This window comes from Orycteropus afer, unplaced genomic scaffold, assembly GCF_000298275.1.
Source record: "Orycteropus afer afer isolate SDZICR_OR568_19922 unplaced genomic scaffold, OryAfe1.0 scaffold00033, whole genome shotgun sequence".
In the NCBI taxonomy this organism is placed as follows: Eukaryota; Metazoa; Chordata; class Mammalia; order Tubulidentata; family Orycteropodidae; genus Orycteropus; species Orycteropus afer.
Window position 1 is genome coordinate 1,332,150 of NW_006921620.1, and position 10,119 is coordinate 1,342,268.

The following is a 10,119-nucleotide window of genomic DNA, read 5'->3' on the forward strand; positions in this document are numbered from 1 at the left end:
GACACCCAGGAGATACATCGGTTTCTTCACTCTTCACAAAGTTTTTTCAGAAATAAAATTAAACTTCAGAAATAATTGTTTTTAAAATGCAATGACATTTCAACTTTGTTCACCAAGAAATGAACAAAGTTGAAATGAAAAAAAACAAATGAATTTATACTTGTGTGTGTGTGTGTGTGTGTGTGTGTGTGGCTTTTGTTTTTTGTTCTTTACAAAAACGGTGATAATATACTCTTATGCTATAAAAGTAAGTTAGTCTTTAAAATTTCTTTTTTAAAAACATGGATAGATGGGTGGACAAGCTGAACTATTAGGTATGTCTATGCAGGGGGGAGTGTGCCCAAGACTGTGTATAGGGTTGGCAAAACTTTGTTCCACAGACTACTTTGGTGAGTAGCAACTGGAATCTTAAAAGATTGCAAGTGGCCATCAAGATGCAACGATGGGTCTCTCCTGGTCCAGAGGAAAGAAGAATGAAGAAAACCAAAGATTCATGGAGACAATTAGTCCAAGCAACTGGTACACCATGTGATCCACAGCCTATATGACTATGAGACCAGAAGAACTAGATAGTGCCCGGCTACCACTGTCAACCACTTGGAGGGGGATTTATGTAGGAGATTCTGGATAGAGAGGGAGAACAATGTTGAACAAAACTCAAAATCATTTGGGAAAAAAAAAGGGGTGAGGGAACCAGGTTTGCTGGTCTGATAGAGCCTGATAGAACCACTGAGACTATGGTCCCTAGCTGCCCTTCAAGTCTGGAATTGAACCCACTTTTGTGGCTTCCAGCCAAACAAAAGACAGGCAAATGACGTGAACATTAGGTAGATACACTCCTTGGAGAGAACAATCATGGGAGAACAGAAGGGCTGTGTATGCACAGGGAGACAGCTCGGGGCAGGAGTGCATGGAGGGAAGGACACAGGGAAGAGGTAACTATGGGGAGGAAGTGGGAGGGGAGCTGTTGCATTGTTGTAAATTGTAGTCAATGTCATGAGACAAAGTATATGCGAGCTGCTGTATAGAAAGTGAATTTGCTCTGTAAACTTTCACCCAAATCACAATTTAAAAAAAAACAAACAAACCAGTCCTTTGAAGATTGGTAGGGAATATTTCCACAGGAACACTTTTTTAGATGGAAAAATAGCAACCAGAGGTATTTGCCTTAGTTTGAAACCCCCACTTCCCACATTTAGGGACCACATACTGCTGTCTGATTGCCCTATTTCTATTATCTCTTTTCTTTCCATCTTTACTACTTATTAGCTTTATGACCCTGGAAAAGACCCAACATTTAAGTATTAATTCTTTATCCTCAGTGAATAACCCCTAAATCACAGATAATTTTGCAACAGTTCAGTAAAATAATACTTGCAACAACCATCCTGTTGTGTGCTTTCCAGTCAATTCTGACTCATTGTGACTCTATATGATGGCCTAGAACTGCCTGAGAGCAGATCACCAGGTCTTTTCTATCATGCCTTTCAAAGATATTGGACCACTACACTTTATAGAGAAAAAGGACCTGCCTACCAAAGAACGATGTGATTTGAGTGATTGAATTACACAATTCAGCAACAGGCTGGTAATGAGGGATTCTTTCATGCCCGTCAAAGTACATAGCAGCAAACGGCTACTGTTTTCGTAAATAGAACATTTCATTTGTTCATTCATACATTTACTCAGGAATGTAGTAGGGATTTTATAGAGCCTTGTCTTTCTTCTAAAATAACGTAATACATATGAAGAGGATTCAGATTTTAAAAAGAGACATCAGGACAGTGGTAGAGCTACTAAGAATCTCATTTTTTGTGTGGGGAGTTTAAAAAAAAATACTGGATTTTACAACCAATGTTATCACCAATCCTTCAAATTAAATGACAGGACTAATTTTTATATTAAAAAATCATCTAATTTCCAACAAAAGTAATAATCTCAAAATTGGTATTTGGGATAACATTGCAAAAATGGGAATTGTAGAATTGCGGTTTAATTGCGCTCATGAGGAACCTGCACATAGACCAAGAGGTGGTCATTCAAACAGAACAACGGGATGCTACAGGGCTTAAAATTGGAAAAGGTATGCATTAGGGTTGTATCCTTTCATGATACTTATTCAATCTGTATGTTGAATAAATAATCTGAAAAACTGAACTATATGAAAAAGAACACAGCATCAGGACTGAAGGAAGATTCGTAACAACCTGTGATACACAACTGTGCTTGCTGAAAGTGAAGATGACTTGAAGCACTTACTGATGAAGATCAAAGATTGCAGGCTTCAGTATGAATTAGATCCCAATATAAAGAAAACTAAACTCTTCACAACTGGGCCAATAAGCAACATTACAATAAATAGAGAAAATATTGAAGTTATCAAGGTTTTCATTTTCCTTAGATTCACAATAATTGCCCATGGAAACAAATGTCAAAAAGTCAAATGATGTATAGCTCTGGAAAAAACTGCTGCAAAAGACCTCTTTAAAGTGTTAAAAAGCAAAATGTCACTTTGAGGTCAGGTGTGCCTGACCCAAGTCATGATATTTTCAGTCACCTCAAAGGCATGCAAAAGCATCATCCAGCATTGTTCCTCTTTCACTGTCCAGCTTTTGAATAGAGAATTAAAACATAAATCTGAATGCTTCTCTATTTGAAAGAACTTTTTAATCATTACCATTTAATCTTTAATAACTGGACTTTTGGATACAAGCAAAAGAAATCCATATTTTATATTAACATGAGAGTTTATATTGCACTGAACTTTGTTAAAAGGGTACTGGGAAATCTCCCAGAACGCAAGAGCAGGCAGGCAATATAACTGAGTTCCAAGAAACAAGAACCAGAACCCATATAGAAGTAGAATTTAGGTAATCTTCACTTTCAATCACTGGTCTTTGTGTATCTGCATCTTTCCTCTTTCTGCAGACGAAATTTCCTCATTGCATTCCAAAGAGTACAAAGTCGCCCTGCCCCAAAGCATCTGAGTTTATATCTACCCGTTCATGATAGCAGACAGACTAAAGGTAATTTTCTTGGCCATTATTCCAAATTTCAAGAGAGGATCTCTTATTTACCTAGCTTGTGTCCAATGTTCAGTGGGTCAATCAACTATGGATAGTGGTGGATTTATCACAGACTAACATAGTGTATCCATATGAATTAGAGTCAAGGGAAGGCCCTGTTTCAAATAAAAAGTGGGAGGAGATGTGGTTTCCAGAAATATTGGAATAGGATGAGGGCAGCTTGAAAGACAAATAGTTGTTTATGACACAGGAACATAATAAGTTTTTGCTAATGTAACTAACACACCTCAAGTTTGGTTCATAAATCCAATGTAACCAAAATTTTCTATACTTTGTAACCTCAAGGCCTTTTAAACTCTGATTGTTCAGGAGGAGTTGATCTTGAAAATTTAGTGCTGATGGCTCTACTAAAGCAAGAACCAACAAATGTTGAAGTTTCATTTATGTTTCTCCAGGTGAAAGCCAGAAATGTGTTGTGCTACTATAAGTCATGGACAAGACAGGGTAAAGAGAGTATTTGGGAAGAACCTGAAAATTACAGAACTAATGCCTAAGAAAAAGAAAGAAAATTAGTCTAATATAATTTCTTGAGAGGAAAGAGAAATTTAGGAAGTTACGTACAGTTCTACATCAGAGTCCAATCCTATCTCTCCATTTAAACTCCAAAACCTACTGCCTTTAAGTCTATTCTGACTCATAGTGACCCTTGTTGGGTTTCTGAGGCTGTAAATCTTTACAAAAATAGATTGCCTCATCTTCCTTCCTTGGAGCAGCTGGTGGGTTTGAACCACTGACCTTCTGGTTATCAACCAAATGTTTTAACTTCTACACCACCAGAGCTCCTTATCTATCCATTTAACAGGTGCTTAAATATAAAAGGAGACCCTGGGTACCATAAATGGTTAAGTGCTCACTACTAACCTAAAGGTTGGCTGTTCAGAGGGCAGTTCTACACCAAAACACATGGGAGGAGGGTAACCAGGGTTGTATTCGACACCACAGAAACTTGTTTGTTTGTTTGTTTGTTTTTGTTTTTTAAATACCAAAGAGATTAATAAATGAAGCACTAATTGAAGGACACTCATCTGTCAGTTTTTTGTACTGTGGTGGCTTGCATGTTGCTGTGAGGTTGGAGACTATGCCACCAGTATTTAAAATACCAACAGGGTCACCCATGGTGGACAGGTTTCAGTAGAGCTTCCAGACTAAGACGGACTGAGAAGATGGAAGGGGTCATCCACTTCTCAAAGTATTGGCCAGTGAAACCTTATGAGTAGCAGTGAAACACTACCTGATATATTACTGGAAAACTTTATGAATAGCTCTGAAACATTGTCTGATATAGTGCCAGAAGACAAGCCCCTTAGGTCAGAAGGCACTCAAAATAGGACTAGGGAAGAACTGCCTCCTCAAAGTAGAGTCGACATTAATGATGTGGATGGAGTAAAGCTTTTGGAACCCTCACTTGCTGATGTGGCACAACTCAAAATGGAAAGAAACAACTGCAAATATCCATTAATAATCAGAACATGGAATGTATGAAGTATGAATCCAGGAAAATTGGAAGTTGTCAAAAATGAAATAGAATACATAAAATAGAAATCCTGTGCATTAGTGAGCTGAAATTGACTGGTTTTGGCCATTTTGAATCAGACAACCATATGATCTACTATGCAAGGAATGACAAACTGAAGAGGAATAGATTGGCGTTCATTGTCACAAAAAATGTTTCAAGATCTATCCTGAAGTACAACGCTGTTAGTGATAGAATAATATCCATACACCTACAAAGAAGACCAGTTAATACTACTATTATTCAAATTTATGCACCAACCACCAAAGCCAAAGATGAGGAAATTGAAGATTTTACCAACTACTACAGTCTGAAATTGACTGAACATGCAATCAAGATGTGTTGATTATTACTGGTGATGGGAATGCAAAAGTTGCAAACAAGGAAAAATCTCCAGTAGTTGGAAAATATGACCTTGGAGACAGAAATGACGCTGGAGATCGCATGATAGAATTTTGCAAGACCATCAACTTGTTCATTGCAAATACCTTTTTTCAACAACATAAACAGTGTCTATACACATGGACTTTGTCAAATGGAATACACAGGAATCAGATCAACCACATCTGTGGCAAGAGGCAAGGGAGAGGCTCAATGTCTTCAGCCAAAACAAGGCCAGGAGCTGAGTGTGGAACAGATCAACAACTGCTCATATGCAAGTTCAAGTTGAAGCTGAAAACAATTAAAACAAGCCCATGAGAGCCAAAATATGACCTTTATTACATCCCACCTGAATTTAGAGGCCATCTAAAGAACAGATTTGATGCATTGAACACCAATGACTGAAAACCAGAGGAGTTGTGGGATGACACCAAGAACATCGTTCACGAAGAAAGCAAAAGGTCATTAGGCATAGGAGTTGAACATTTACCTGAGGTAAACACACTCCTTGGAGAGAACGATCATGGGAGAAAGAAGGATTGTTTATGCACAGGGAGACAGCTCAGGGGCAGGGGTTCATGGAGGGATGGACACAGGGAAGAGGTGACTGTAGGGAGGAAGTGGGAGGGGAGCTGTTACATTGTGGTGAATTGTGGTCAATGTCATGAGACAAAGTGTATGTGAACTGCTGTATGGAAAGTGAATTTGCTCTGTAAATTTTCACCCAAATCACAATTAAAAAAAAAAAAATGAAGAAGAAAGAAAGAGGTCATTAAAAAGACAGGAAAGGAAGAAAAGACCAAATGGATGTCAGAAGAGACTCTGAAACTTGCTCCTGAACAAACAGGAGCTAAAGCAAATAGAAGAAACGACAAGATAAAAAAGCTGAACAGATGATTTCAAAGAGCAGCTTGAGAAGACAAAATCAATTATTATAATGAAACGTGCAAGGACTTGGAGTTAGAAAACCAAAAGGGAAGAACACACCTGGCATTTCTCAAGCTGAAAGAACTGAAGAAAAATAATTGAAGCCTCGAGTTGCAATATTAAAAGATTCTATGGCAAAATATTGACTACTGCAAGAAACATCATAAGAAGATGGTAGGAATACACAGTCACTATACCAAAAAGAATTGGTCGATGTTCATTTATTTCAGGAGGTAGCATATGATCAAGAACCAATGGTATTGAATGAAGAACTCCAAGCTGCACTGAAGGAACTGGCAAAAAACAAGGCTCCAGAAATTGACGGAATACCCATTGAGATGTTTCAACAAATAGATGCCACACTAGAGGCACTCACTCGTCTATGCCAAGAAATATGGAAGACAGCTAGCTGGCCAACTGCCTGGAAGAGATCCCTATTTGTACCCATCTCAAAGAAAGGTGATCTGTATGACTATCAATCATAACCCAAAATGCATAAACAGCAGAAGATAAATTAGATGATTGGAAACTTCTAAACATTAAATGTTTATGAGCTTCCAAAGACTTCTCCAAAAGAGTCAAAAGAGAACCTACAAATTGGGGAAAAATATTCCACAATGACATACTTGACAAGGGACTTATCTCTAAAATTTATAGAAAACTCCAACACCTCAACAACAAAAAGACAAATAATACAATAAAAAAATGGGCAGAAGACATGAATAGACACTTCACCAAAGAAGACATTCAGGTAGCCAGCATACACATGATGAATGTTCATGATCATTAGCCATTAGAGAGAAGCAAATCAAAACAACAATGAGATATTTTCTCACTCCAGCACTAATAGGAAAGTTCAACAAGACAGAAAATAAATTCTGGTAAGAATGTAGAGAGGTTGGGACTCTCATATACTGCTGGTGGGACTGTAAAATGATACAACCACTGTGGATAGCAGTATGGCAATTCCTTAGAAAGCTGGAATTAGGAATACCATTTGATTGAGCAATATCCTATAGAAGTGAGAGCCAAGGTAAGAACACATACATGCACACCCATGTTCATCACAGCACTGTTCAAAATAGCAAAAATATGGAAACAACCTAGGTGCCCATCAACAGGAGAATGGATAACCAAACTATGGTACATACACAATGGAATATTATACAACCCTAAAGAATAACATAACAAAGAATAACATAGAATCTGTAAAACATTGTATAACTGGATGGCCTTGGAGGACATTATGCTGAGTGAAATAAATCAATCACAGAAGGACAAATGTTGTATTAGTCAATTGTTGTAAAAAGTCAAGGGAAGGTTTATACATGGAACAAAACTTTCTTTTTTTGGTTACCTCGGGGTGGGAGGGGAGGGGAGGGAACACTGCTAGACAGGTAGAGACAAGTATTGATTTGGGTGAAGGGAAGGGCAATGTACCCAATGTGAATGATCAACACAGTAGCATTGAGGAAGATATAGAGAGGTACATGGGAGGTACAGACAACAAAGATAAACCCTTTTGCACATACAGTACTGCATTGTCAGTGATGGCAAACATTGATCCATGGGTGGATAGATGGGTAGACAGGCTGAACAACCAGGTTTGTCCAGGCAGGGTGTGTGTGTCCATGGCAGACAGTGTTTCTACAGGCATATTTGTATGTGCTGTAAGAATGCCCAGGCGTATAATAGAGCTGACAAGGGACAAGGTTGTGGTGACTTCTTGGCCACAGCCAGCTACCCGGAGGGAGTAGTTGGACCTGTGAGCTTGGGACCATGGTCACAGGGGACATCAAGCTCACTGGCTTAACATGCTACACAAAAACATTGTTCCACATCCTACTTTGGTGAGTAGCGACTGGGATCTTAAAAGCTTGCAAGCATCAATCTAAATGCAATGATGGATCTTGTCACATCCAGAGCAAAGAAGAATGAAGAAAATCAAAGACCCATGGAAACAATTAGTCCAAGGGACTGGTAGACCATGCAATTCTCAGCCTATATAACCGTAAGACCAGAAGAACTATGTGGTATCTAGCTACCAGTGTCAACCACTCAGAGGTGGGTCTGTGTAGGGCATCCTGGATACGATGGGAGAACAATGTGGAACAAAACCCAAAATCTTAACAACAACAACAACAAAACAGGTTTGCTGATCAGATAGAGTCTGGTGAAACCCCTGAGACTATGGCCCCTAGCTGCCCTTCAGGCCTGGAATTGAACTGACTCCTATCTTCCAGCGAAATAATAGACAAGCATATGGGCTGAACATTTATATCAGGTAGATAGACTTCTTAGAGAGATCAATCATGGGAGAACAGAAGGGCAGTGTGTACACAGGGAGACAGCTTGAGGGGCAGGAGTGCATGGGAGGGAATGACACAGGGAAGAGGTAACTATGGGGAGGAAGTAGTAAAAGAGCTGTTACATTGTGAGAAATTGCAGTCAATGTCACAAGACAAAATGTGTATGAATTGCTGTACAGTAAGTGAATTTGCTCTGTAAACTTCCACACAAATCACAATAAAAATTAAAAACAAAACAAAAACCTCTGTCCTCCAAAGCCAAGAATGTTGATCCTAAGGGGATTGCTAAGATAGAGTGCTCCAATTAGACCCAAAACCAAAATATCCCACAGCCACAGCCAGTCAACATACTATGAAGAACATAAGCCTTCCATAGATATCAGTTGATAAAGATTCAGTATTCAATGGCTATTCTTTGTGCAACTGCTTAAGTAGAGTCTGAAATGCAGTAACACAAACTCTGAAGTAAGAAGCAAACCCCAGCCCTTAAACTTTGGGACAGAGAGCCAAAACCAAAAAACTAAGCCCATTGCAATCAAGTGGATTCCGACTCTTAGTGACCCTATAGATAGAGTAAAACTGCCCCATGTGGTTCCCAAGGCTGTAATTTTTATGCAAGCAGGCTGTCACATCTTTCTCCTGCAGAGCAGCTGGTGGGATTGAATCCCCAACCTTTTAGTTAGCACTCAAACACTTTAACCACTTTGTTACCAGGGCTCCTTAGGGACAAAAAGCAGTGTTCTCTAATTAAGAATTAGAACCAATTCCTTCAGAAGGAGAAAGTAGAGACTGGTAATCAGTATATATTATCTATGATTAATTATATTTATGTAGTAAACTGTACATTCTTCTCATTGAAGAGTATACTAGGCTAGTCATTCTTAGAAAGACTTTTTTTTCCTCATAATTATGAAATCTTAGGTAAATTTAGAAATTAATATGTTTCTTCAATTGGTTAGTTATCAGAACAGGGTAGAACTTATCTATTAAATCAAGATTCTAGCATCCAAAATAGGTAGTCCCCTTAGGACTTAATGAAACACAGGACTCATTTTCTCTGCAGAATCATTATCTGACGGAACTTTTGAAAACTACTGACAAACATTTTTAAAGATATTTAAATATCAGTAATCATAGAAGATAAAATAGACTTTGTGATGGTTATGTTTGTGTGTCAACTTGTCTGGGCCTGGTTGAGTGGCTGGGCAGCTGGTTGTAGTTATTCCCCATGATGAGACTGTCAATCAACTCCATGGTGGGATCTACCATAAGCAGCTGAGTAGCTGCTTTGGGTATGTGGTCTGCTTCCTGTATATAAGAAGCAGCTTTGGGAATGGTCTCTAGCTTTTGGCACATGTGGACCCTGCATGGAGCTGTGTCGTTCAGCAGCCTGCCATGCTCTGCTGACCTTGGGACTTAAAATGGACTTAAATTAATGGCCTGCTGTGTGGTTTGGTAACATTGGGACTATTCCTTTTATCTGGTGACCTTGGGTTTGTCAGCCTCAGCAGCTAGCAGCTGTCTGAGTGAAAAAAACGCCTCTAGCTCCAGTGGGCCAGGAGCAGGAGGCAGAGCTGGACCTCAAGGTTGAGGGACTTTCACCCAGCCCCTACTGCCTGGCACTTTGAACTTGGACTTAAAACCTCCAAATCATGAGAGAGTAAACTTCTATTTGTTAAGGCCATCCCATTTGTGGTATATTCTTCTCAGAGTGGCACTAGGTAACCAGAACAGACTTTTTTTTTTTTTTTTTTAAATTTTTTTAGGATTTGGGTGAAGATTTACAGAGTAAATTCACTTTTCATACAGCAGTTCACATATACGTTGTCTCATGTCATTGACCAAAATTTACAATGCAGCAGCTCCCCTCCCACTTCCTCCCCATAGTTACCTCCTCCCAGTG